The sequence below is a fragment of the Rosa rugosa genome, chromosome 7 (genome assembly GCF_958449725.1).
Source record: "Rosa rugosa chromosome 7, drRosRugo1.1, whole genome shotgun sequence".
NCBI lineage: Eukaryota > Viridiplantae > Streptophyta > Magnoliopsida > Rosales > Rosaceae > Rosa > Rosa rugosa.
This window is the reverse complement of record NC_084826.1, coordinates 13,152,721-13,164,832: the sequence shown is the minus strand read 5'-3', so window position 1 is coordinate 13,164,832 and position 12,112 is coordinate 13,152,721. Positions and strand designations below refer to the sequence as shown.

Here is a 12,112-nt window from a genome sequence, read left to right as displayed (position 1 = left end):
TGTCTTGTTTTGTTTAGTTTAATTACTACCCAGTTTGAAGACTTATTCTCATCATGCATTTTGGTAAGTAAGAGGACTATTGAGCCAATGAGCTTCTCAACCTATTTCCCCATACCAACATGTGGAGGGGTAATTTGTCATGATAAATTTGGAAAAAGTCCCGTTCCCAGGTATTCATTAATCTATTGCCAATTTCTGAAGAAGAGAAAGTAGAGGTGCATGTGAGAGGCCATCACTGTTGGTTTTAGACAATTGAGTATTTGATTGGAATCCCAAACCCAAAAACGCACCCGAGTTATATCTATGAGTACCATTGACCAACAGTCCCACAGTTGAAGACCATTCACCTAAAACTCTAAAAGCTTAATGGTACGTTGATGCTCGCTTTCTCTATCCAACATTTTGAATTTTTGTGATAAAAGTGGTTAAATCTGAGATAATATTAGTGCAATATTTTTTTTTTAACAAAAGAATGTGTTTATTCTCTCAAAATTCTTTCAATTCATTTCCTCTTCCCCATATTTCGGAGAAACAATGATGATGGTGATAAGATCATTAGACTCTACAACTTTTTATTGTTTTTCAACATCAATAATGGTTCACAATAAAAATCATAATGTCTAGTAACATCCTCTTATGAAAACATCTAATGCAAACATTATGAGACTCTCAATTTGAGATGCACATTCAAAATAAATGTACTTGATTTCGTATAGGAATTGAGAAGAGCTTGCTGATCATATGAGAGCACCAAGTGAAAGTGAAACAAATTATGATGGGAAGTGGGTTGGACGATCAATAGTGTCCTAGAAATAGGAGACATTTGAGCTTTAAGGAAACCAAATCATATGCTCTTCATGTTCCAATGCCCCTTCACTAGGTCACTATGTCTTCTCCTCCGAAATAGTCGGGCTACTTTTGTATGGTGGAAATCTGTCGAGGACTGTACTCCTTTCCAAATGCCCCAATTATATGATCTTAAACTGTGAGATAAGAACTTGCATGAACTTAAAGAGTTTCCATCCACCACCATAAAAAATTAACTCGTGGTTGGTTGTGCCACATTAGCTACCATGTAAGATGTAAGATGGAATGTAAGTGATACTAAAAAAAATGCATGATTAATATAACATTACTCTTTTTCATATATATTAGTTTAACAAAAGAAATTAAAGATACTAACAGTCGATCTTGAATACTGTAAATTACGTCATCTTGAGCCTTTAAATTCTTAAGATCGTCCCTCTTAGTATATTCGTTCACTATATGTATCCTACACTACACCCTAAGCATGTAACTTGTTAGATCTCTCCACTCATTTTGAGTATCGAGTCGATAGATTATAATTTCTACAAGTTTACACCCCTTTATCCACAACTTAGTCATGGCCGCAATCCACCTCTACTTACCATTGTCATGACTTTTGCTTCAAATTCAAACATTGTGCATATTCTGCTACTTTATTAAGACACTGGCTTATGGGTTTTGTTAATTGGTCACTAATCTAATGACGTTTGATTAATTAACTAATTAACAGAACATGATCAGTTTGGACATACATTAACTATATTAACCGTCAGATATATAAAAGTGCATGGGGTCATAGAAATCTCTCGAAATTGTTTACACTACTATTCTTTGATCCAAAAAGGTCCATACAAATTGAAAAAGCCATCCAAATTATTCAGATTAAGATTTGAATAAGAAATTTTGCTTTTCTTTTTTCTTTATTTGCTGTCGGCATGTTAACAATATAATTAAACTTATATATTGATCAGTAAACAAAAGTAGTCAAAAAGCTAGCAGCTTATAATTCTAGTCTCTAAACAGGGTTAGAGTCTATTCAGATATAAGAAAACAAAATATTATCAAACCCCACATGAAAACGCTTCCTGATTCGAAAATGAATCCATCTTTTGGTGTAATCCATGCTAAAAGTCTCTTTATTTTGTCTTTAACAGATTAACAATCCTGTACTTTTCTTTCACTAAAACACAAGGATGGGGGCTCTATCAACCTCCCACATTCATACAAGCAGACAGAACTTGATTCTTTTCTGTTTTCTTTTTCGTTTGTTTACTATTTAATTTGCTGGGGAAGTTAACAAAGCTTGTTGATTTGAGATTCCAAAAAGAAACCAACCAAACCACAATATATAGGTAAGATGTCTTTAAAGCGCGTTTGCCTTCTTATAGATCCTTTTGCTTTCTTACTTTCTTATTATGTTGGCCTATGTTAGTCAAAGAGCACACCATGCAATTAGGCTTTTGAAATGCCCAAATTAAGATGCACCGTCCTAGCTCGATCAAGTCTCCCAAGTAAGTCACTAACTAACGTGCATGTCACCATTGATGTGGAATTTGGAATGTGAAGCCTCCAACATTCAAAAAACATGCAGACAACAATCTAGAGTCTAGATTAGTATATGATAAAGTTTTAATTACGAGAAAACTCTAAGATGTCAAACTAAAATATTCTTCTTCTGTTGGCAAATAAAGTTCGATTATGTTATTCAACAATCACATTTACTTAGAACATTTGAATTTACTCAAAATTAGTAAATGACCGTGGTAAATTGGTAATACATGTCAAATGTGTTCAATTTAGCATGATTATATTGACCCACATAACAATTAATACACATACATTTTTAAATCAGGTGCTGAATTAGTCTGGAGTTTAAGTTGTGCACTCTTCATGTCGAAGATTAGTGCTCACATCAAAAACTTGAGTCGTTACTCGTTAGACGATACCAGTGCTGACAGCAAGCATACATCGATCATGATGTGGATTGTGGAAATATCATGATATTATTGGTTCGAAGAAGATGTTGGAGAGGAAAGATCCCACATTGAAAAAGTGACAAATAAAATATAACTTATAAGTGGGTGGATCTCACCCAATTGTACCGAGGCCTTTTGTGATTAAAACCCAACACCTAAAGGGTGGTTAAGTTGAGACAGTATCGGTACAATGGTGGGCCACGAGCCACGCTTGTCGCTGTTTAACATGGTATCACAGCGGGTCCTTCTCCAATTGCGTCTCCACGTAGGCACGTATCATGAGCCCAAATTGGAGTTCCCTGGATTGTCATCGAAATACCAAGTCGGGTGGATCTCACCCAATTGTACCGAGGCATTTTGTGATTAAAACTCAACACCTAAAGGGTGGTTAAGTTGGGACAATATCGGTACAATGGTGGACCACGAGCCACGCTTGTCGCTGTTTAACAAAACCCAACACCTAAAGGATGGTTAAGTTGGGACAGTATCGGTACAATCACTATGTCAAAAAGACCTTCAGACGACAGAACTGTTCTGTCGTCTGAACGAACGAAAATGTGTCGTCTAGTACGATGTCGTGTCTTGGGCTTATCGAACGACAGAAGAGTTCTGTCGACTGAATTTTCAGACGACATAAAAAATGTGTCGTCTGATGAGTTTTGCATTTTGGGAACATTGTGATCTGTTTCTTTAAAAGCATTCAAACAACGGTTTTGTATTGTCTGATAAACAAAACAATGACATATTTTTTGAAATACTATTCTGTGAAGCATATTGCAAGACTTATTTGTGTGGTCTGAATGCCCTTAAATAAGAAATATGAAGACTCATATGTAGTGTCTTCTCTCATACAACAACACTTAAAGGTTGTGCTAATTTACTTTACACGACAATTATATGTGGTCGTAAAGTGTATCAGAGGACAATTAAGTGTCGTTCTATGGTTGATTTGTATGACATTTAAGTGTTGTGTGAAAGATTTTTCAATTATACATATGTGATGTTGGGAAATGGTTTAGACAATAGATTTCTGTTATGTCAATTTCATTACGACGACAATTTACTGTCGTTTGAGATTATTTAGACGACAAATTTTTGTGGTCTGAATATAACAAGGACCACTAATAGTACGTTAAAATTTGCAACCACACATTTTGGTGTGCTTTTGTTGTAGCTTGCAGTTTGTAATGACACATTTTAGTAGTCTCCTGTACAATTGGTATGCATGCATTCTGGAAATTAAAATTTGGCTATTTCTGAAACCATAAAATCCACATCCAAAATCATTCATTGCAATTTCCATTAATCCACCATTGTCTCATGTACATAGTTCTAATCATCAACATCAGAACCTAATCATCAACATCACAGTTCTAATCATCAACATCAGTTCTAAACGGCCCATATATACTAAACTGGGCAGCCACCAAAATATATGCATGCAGTACTGCTTGCTAATAAGCCAGAAGCACAACACAATGTGGGCAACCAACTAAACAACATAGCAAAATAGCTAGCAGTATTGCAATCAAAATCTGGCCTATATATATATATATATCAACTATCCATGTCCAAAAGTTGATGCACTAGTTAATAAACCTACACATGCACTAGTTATCTTTGAACTTCATAACATACTTTGCCCACTCTGCCCGGACAACATCAACATTCTCCATTGTGTAATAGTGATTTGCTTTTCTTTCCCACTGCAAGGACAGAAGCTTAGTTATGCATCACAATGGATAATTAATCCAATAAATCACTAGTACAATAAATTAGTTACTGATTACCTTAACACTCCACTCTTGGTTTTTGTCCTCTACTATATCCCTCATGTAATGCATAATCCAATATCCACAAGTCTTATCACCCATCTGCTCCGGAATGCCCTGAAAGAAATAAATATTTTCAGTACCTAATAAACCTTGCCTGAACTAGAAAAATGCAAATATAAATAGTTAGCTAGATGGGGAACACATACACTGATAAACATGAGGGAGTGAAGAGGATGGGTATACACTGATATGAACTTCATCTTTAAACCCGGGAAGCTCAGTTACTCTATTAGCAGTACATGGATGCAAAAAATCCATATTCGCCTTCCTCATGTCTACCTATAAAACATAATTATACACCATTAATGACACTGACTGGGTATACCCGATTCTGTCAGTTTACCAATACCCCAATTTATTTAATCATTAAATAACTCATGTTGTTGACCCAAGCATGGAACTTACAGAATTGTTGAAGCAGAGGAATCTGGCTTCATAGGTGACACAACTAATACTGTGCATTCTGGAAGTTTTCAATGCCTGAGATGTGAAGCTTCTTAACACCTGTTTGACAAAGAGACTATTGTTAGAAACAGAGTTGATCACAGAATGACTATCGTAGGGTAAGCAAAGTTGGTAACTAAATCTATGTATAACAACCTCTTACTTGTATTAGTAATGTGCTTCTAAATCTTCAAACAAAGACTTCCTGTTTTTGATGACAGTGAAGGGCCTAAAAATAAAGATATAAGTTACTTGAGTCAACTATAAAAAGAGACACCGAATCAGAGGTATAGTATAACAACAAAGGGTGTCCAGGTGAGTTCCCCAGCTTCTACAAATGCAGTAATATAGTCTGATCTAAAATTGAGCCTTGTGGGATACTTTGCTAGAGTCGAAATATTAATTGAAAACTCAGATATATTGCTTGACCCCACATACAATACTCTTTTGTATAGTCAGCAAACAAAGATTAGAGTGTCCAGAAAATGAAGAAACCATAAAACAGGAATAGATCCAAATTCTACCTTGTACTTGGAGGCCTCTTGCACTTGATAAATTACACAAGCAAATCCGAGAACCAAAGATGTAAGAAAGATATATGACTGCCTGCACTTTTGATGGTTAATTAGCTTTCTCAAACCCATATAGGACCAGCATGCCAAATCTCCCACAAAGCATTTCTACGTGCAATTACAGAATTCCAAGTATATGATTAGAAACTTTGAAACAATACAGCTTAACAAATAATCTATATTCAAAAGACATTGAAATTAGAACTAATATAAGGATCCCATCTCAGAGAGTTCTGTTACAGAAATATGAAGATGATTTTCATGAGAAACTCTTTTCTGTATATTGATGAATATAAAGATAGTTGAATATAGCAACATGCATTGTTAATAGTCAAACCTAATATATTGGCAACAATAATAGGGAATGAAATTATGCTCTAAAGAAACCATGCACCAAAAAAATTTCACTTCACAGAAAAATTGAAGCTCAATGAGAACATATTAGTTTAGAGAAGTGATTTATCTTTTGAGTTTCTAAAGCTATTAAAAAACCAATACCATAGTCCATCAAATTAAAACATTGCACTTTCATACAGCACCAGAGACAAACTTTTATTATTTGGATAAACTCATAGGTGTAACTTTTCTTAATATTCCTTGGGGAAAAAGGATACAAATCATATATAAATAAACTAAAATTTTGGTTGCATGGAGACTGATCAGTTGGAATGAGGCATTAGCAAGTTGGTAAAGGATTGGTAATTTCACCGAACGCTCTTGTTACTATCAGGCTAATCCTAATGTGGGGGGATACTATCACAGAGATGGGTTAACAATCACATAGGCAGAATACGAATAAAATAGAAGGCACAATCAAATAAGAGGCAGAGTATGAGATTAATACAAAATACACTGGAAATGAAATAGAATATATATATATATATATATATATATATATATATATATATATATATATATATATCAAATAAGAAGCAGAATCTAAAATATATGTATATATTATATATGTATATATTGAAGACTGATATGTTCGATACCTGATGTTGTGTGTTATATCTCTCTATGCCTACTTGAATTTGGAATTAAACTTGTTTTCTAAAGAATATACTTGGTTCCTTTCTTCAATTAAATGCCCTGGACAAAAAAAAAAAAGAACAAAACAACATAAATGCAGAACTCAAACGCCCCTACGTGAAAGAGTAGTTATGATATGTTCAAGCATACGTTATTAAGAAAAATAATAGAAAAGTTTGGATCTGAGGTCATGAGATAAAACCATGACTACCCAATATTTCTCATGCCAATGCACTTTCAGACATTAGAAATAGACTAAACTTGCATTCTATGCAGACATGGGTGTTCACGTTAGCAAGTTAGTCCAATCATTCATCATTATGGAATACACGGATCAATTCTGATGTAAAGTATGACTTGCATGTATTTGACATCAAATCTGATAAGATAAATGAATTGGTATTTCAGTGAATTTCCATGTTCAAGTGCATTAACATGAAGTACCATATAACTCAATTTTCACTGGTCTCACGAAACACGACATGTAATCTGTACATGTAAAAAGACTGCAAACTGAAGGTGCAAAAGTGGTAAAAGCTAATCAGATTCAAAATTGCAAAGCATCATAGATCCAGGGAAATTACCAAGCACGAAATGCTTTCACTCTTTATCAAACAACAATTAATTTCCTTCTTACCAGCTCCAAGCTCTCAGCTACCTGCAAAAGGAAGAGCATGTCTAAGGTATAGCACTAAGCAAGAGAAAAGAGGTAATATTAGGCACTTCTATTAAAAAGAGCATGAAAGGTATCAAAGTGATAACAGGATTTTCAACAGCTAAAATTATCAATTGAGAACAAAGAAATATGACTTCTTTTTTTCCTTTACCAACAGTCATAAAAAGTAAGAACCTCTATCAAATCAATAATGACAGGTTGTCAAATATAAACATAGCTCATCAATCAAATTGAAGCAGATCCGAAAATCTGAAACAATTGAGCCAGGAATCTGCAATTTCAAATTCATAGATTCAATATCTGAAAACATAAAATCGAAGGGGAAATGAAAATCCTTGCATACTCATTTATCTCAATTTCAATGTCAATTTATTTTTTAACCACTCAAATTCACACTACTCCTTTTCATTTACAGTTTCCCACATAGAGACAACGGTCATTACCCTTGAGTAAAACTTCTTTATGTTTGTAAACGCAATGATCATTATATTTGATTTCACAGAATTCAAACAACATCACTAAAACCTCAAAAATAGCAAACCAATCAAACCCAACTCACTCGTGTAATCTGAGTGTTCCTACAATCAATTCCAACTAATGCATTGCTTGCCTAGACCACGCACATGTCCATACTCTAGGCTATTGTTGTTTCAGAATATCAAAAGCCACAGCTCTTAGGCAAGTGTAATTCAAAAAACAAAGCTTTAATCTTTTGGATAATGAAAAACTGAAAACAACTATAGTCATCAATAACATCCAAAAAAAAAAAAAAACTCAGACCTCGAACACAGATCTTCGAAATTCTGGGGTCTCGGTAGCAATCGCCCAAATGGAAAGCTCTCATTCACCTCCTGCTTCAAATTGTTGGGCTATAATGGGAGTGACTTTAATTGTTTTGCCTCGTCTAAACAAAGCTTTAATCCTTCACCGATCAAATATAGAACCCAGAAAGAAATTCAATTAGACTTTAATCTGTATTATCGAAACCAAAAAGAAAAACACAAAAAAGCATCAATCGGGTGCAGGATATCACACTTACACTGATAAACAACAATCTAAATAGGACCATAACTAGATTACTGACATACACAAATACCATTCCACTGCTGCACTAATTCAATTCATTGGGCAACAAAATAGACCATAAAATTATTTCAATCACCAAACTCAATTCAGTTTTTGGTTCTTCAAAAAATCAACCATGCTTATCGGGACGGTGTCCTCCCCATTCTTAATCTGCTATTAACAAAATCAGTTCAAAAGTGTACAAAGGACTAACCTTGCTACAATCACACCAACCAAGCCCCAATGGTCGATATAGCAAACTAATCTTTCTTGTAGGGAACTCTTGTGTTGGCTCTTGATTGCTTCGGGGTGAAGAATTTGAAGGTATAGATCTGCAAAACAACCGTGTTTCAATTAAACTTATTTCATCTATTGAGAAACAAAACACATGCATTAAAAACCCAATAAAAACGAAATTGAACGAAACCCAGATCATATAAATCCCAGAAAAATTGACTAAAGCCAATACCTTTCTCAAAACAAAGCTTCAATGGTGCAGTCGAGCTTCGAGAACAGAGGGAGAGCTAGGGCTAGTACCGGCGACCGTCCATGAGAGATTGAGAGAGAGAAGACGATGACTCACTGAGTGATTGACTTCGGATTGAAGGAGACACCAAGCAAAGTCATTGAATGCAGCCGTTTCGCCGCCGTCGTCTATCAAGGAGGCTGAGAGAGAGAGAGAGGTTTGGGTTTTAAGTAATCGGAACGCTGAACGAGGATGAAAGGCACCCCTTCCCCAAATTGAAAAGAACCGAATCGAAATTGGCTGAGAGAGAACCGAGATCAGAGAGAGCTAAGTGAAAAGGACAGAGAGAGAGGCTGGTGTTTTAGGTTTCACGGGTTCTAGGTCGAGATGAGACTGTTTCGCCGTCGTCGTCTATCAAGGAGGCTGAAAGAGAGAGAGAGAGGTCTGGGTTTTATGTAACCGGAACACTGAACGATGATGAAAGGCACCCCATCCCCAAATTGAAAATAACCGAATCGAAATTGGCTGAAAGAGAACCGAGATCGGAGAGAGCTGAGACAGCTAAGTGAAAAGGAGAGAGCGAGGCTGGTGTTTTAGGTTTCGCGGTTTCTAGATCGAGATGAGAGAGCTGACTGATCGAGCGAGAAGGACAGAAAGTGACTTAATTGCGAGGGATATATGTCAAATAGCACAAGTCAAATAACTTAGGAAATTTTAAAACAACCCCCACATTTAGACAACAATTAAATATTGTCTAAATGTCACAACATATTCCAGTCAACTAAGGCATACAGCTATTTGAGAGGGAAAAGAATTAATCAACTTTTGGATATCCCTCCAAATTTGAGATAGGAAATCACCACCTTCTACAACTACACAAATGTGTTGTCTGAATTCTCACCATTTATCCAAATTTGAGATAGGAAATCACCACCTTCTACAACTACACAAATGTGTTGTCTGAATTCTCACCATTTATCCAAATTTGAGATAGGAAATCACCACCTTCTACAACTACACAAATGTGTTGTCTGAATGCTCACCATTTTTCCAAACTAAACCAGTATGGTTTTAGTGTATATTCAGACAACCGAAAAAAAAATTATGTCGTCTGAAAAACCCAGACGACATAAAACAAAACTTATGTCGTCTGATGTGTGTCGTCTGAAGGCCTTTTTGGCATAGTGAATGGTGGGCCACGGGTCACGCTTGTCGCTCTTTAACAGAAGAGTACTGACAGACGAAGGTGCCCGCATACCACAGGGACAAATGTCTCAATTCCATTGCACTGCAATTTGCAATAACTTAGTCAAATTGCACGTACTGCTTACCCTATTCAAAGGTAACCACTAATTGCCTGCAACTTGTAACTTGAAGATGCCATGCATTATAGTGTACTAAACCTCAAAACCCTAATGCAATTGGTACTAGACTACTAGCTAGCTAGCCAAGTTCCCCATTTCCCGCTAGGGTTCATTCACGAATCTATGGACCACGTACATGATGTAGAAAACCACTATGTCTAGGTCTGCCTTCAGTCACACGCAGGCTGAGAGCAGTGAGTGAGATGATGATAAATATTATATATGGCCGGCTAGCTCGATCTGAGTTTTCTGAGATTGTAGCGGTACGTTTTGTCATTTCCTGAGTCGACTTGGAAACGCATCTGTTACTTGCAGAAGAAGACAATCACTTGAGGACAATTGCAACTTGGAAAGGTTGATCCTTATCTTGCTCCAGAAATTTTGCACTCATGTATGTACGTATTTTGTGTTTGGGATCCGTGACAGTGTGTACCATTCTTTTCTTTTCTTTTATTCCTGTCTGACTAGCCATGATAATGTGTTTTCTTCTTATCACTTCTCTTCACCAAGAATCGGAATTCTTCTTATTAACAATCGGTTAGCGTGGTCCACTGCTAATTGGTTTGATTGGCGAGAAATATTTAGTATATTAGCAAAAAGCTAATTTGATCGAACACGTTTTAGTTAATTTCCTTTCCAGGGGTTTTTCCTTTTTGTTTGTCATTAAGAACATTACGTGGAAACAGAAAATAGGGAATGATGCATGTCCAACCTCTACAGGAAATTTTATTGCTCCGAGCAAGTTCCTAGCACTTGTGTCTCCAGTCTTATCTGTACATATGGAGTAACTCTTATTTGGCCATTCATGTCAAGGATGATTTGTTACTAGAATACACATTAACAAAAAGTTAAAACAACAATGACATGCATGATGCATATTGCTACGAAGTGAATTGGTTCCACTTTAATTTTACTTTGAAAAAGTTGGGATAGTTTCATAAAAAAATTTCCTATTTATTCATTTTTTTTATTCGACATTGAAAAGTAGAGGGAAATTTGAGCAAATAAAAAAATTAAGATAAAAATACAAAGATCTAACCATCAAAATATGAGGGTGGCCACAGGGGAGTTTAGAGGGTTTGAGCATAGACAGTTACCTTAATCATAACGAGCTTCAAATATCTTCAATCTCTTTTGCAAATAATGGAGACAAGGTGTTCAAAAGAATGTTTCAAAAAATGCGGTACAAATGAAATGATTAAGATCAAGAGATGAAGAGCAGCGAATTTCAATTATATATGCGACAAATCTTAATTTTGCCAATACAAAGGAAACTTTTTGAATATTCCATTGAAGATGAGCATGCCTCTTCAAGCCTTTGAACTCCATAAAGCAAACAATCTACTAGGGATTTGTACCAGTTTGAATTGTGGTAAGACTTCTAAATCCCTCTTCTTTCTTTCTTTCGGTGAATCGGTGAACATAGATTTAAATTTTTTTTTAGCTTTTTTTTCCTAAAAGAAAAGTACATTTTGTTCTGAAAGTAAAAGAAGAGAGAAAAAGAGGGTCAAAATGACCCTGAACTAACAGTTTAAGCATGATGTTCTTAATCATTTCCTTTGATCGATCCAATTTTTCCCTCCAAGCTATTAGACTAAATTCCAACTGTTGCTTGAGCAAAGACCCAAAAGGGAGAAGAACTTGCGAAAAGCAGGAAAAGGTAAAAATGGATTGAGTGCAGTCTAAGTAAGCCATTTAGACTAAAACTACCAGTCACATGAAGCCTTTTGAGCCTCAACAACTTTTGGCTTTTTGTTATGAATAAAGTTCACAAGGGACATTACCAAAACTTTGGAAAAACTTAAGCCAATAATCACTTAAGCTCAAGCTCAATTGGTAGTTAGGATTGAAATTTGTGCTAAATAGGTCTGCAAA

At 35.6% G+C, this 12,112-nt stretch overlaps 2 long non-coding RNA genes across 5 annotated transcripts; both read right to left on the bottom strand.

Moving 5' to 3' along the window:
* Positions 1–4,578: 4,578 nt before the first annotated feature.
* LOC133723349 (uncharacterized) lies at positions 4,579–5,620 on the bottom strand. 2 transcript variants are annotated; one of them, XR_009852946.1, is made up of 5 exons: positions 5,587–5,620; positions 5,219–5,291; positions 5,024–5,122; positions 4,765–4,897; positions 4,579–4,672 (listed from the first exon to the last, which is right to left on the bottom strand). It is a non-coding gene; the product is annotated as an uncharacterized LOC133723349 (long non-coding RNA). The 2 variants fall into 2 exon arrangements; XR_009852947.1 differs by having other exon boundaries at positions 5,226–5,291; positions 5,587–5,615.
* A 2-nt stretch (positions 5,621–5,622) lies between these two features.
* On the bottom strand, positions 5,623–9,057 carry LOC133723348 (uncharacterized). Of its 3 annotated transcripts, none has more exons than XR_009852945.1 (6): positions 8,877–9,057; positions 8,622–8,739; positions 8,123–8,314; positions 7,251–7,324; positions 6,630–6,726; positions 5,623–5,742 (listed from the first exon to the last, which is right to left on the bottom strand). It is a non-coding gene; the product is annotated as an uncharacterized LOC133723348 (long non-coding RNA). The 3 variants fall into 3 exon arrangements; XR_009852943.1 differs by having other exon boundaries at positions 8,123–8,264; positions 8,877–9,054; XR_009852944.1 differs by having other exon boundaries at positions 5,654–5,668; positions 8,123–8,264; positions 8,877–9,054.
* Between the last annotated feature and the right edge of the window lie 3,055 nt (positions 9,058–12,112).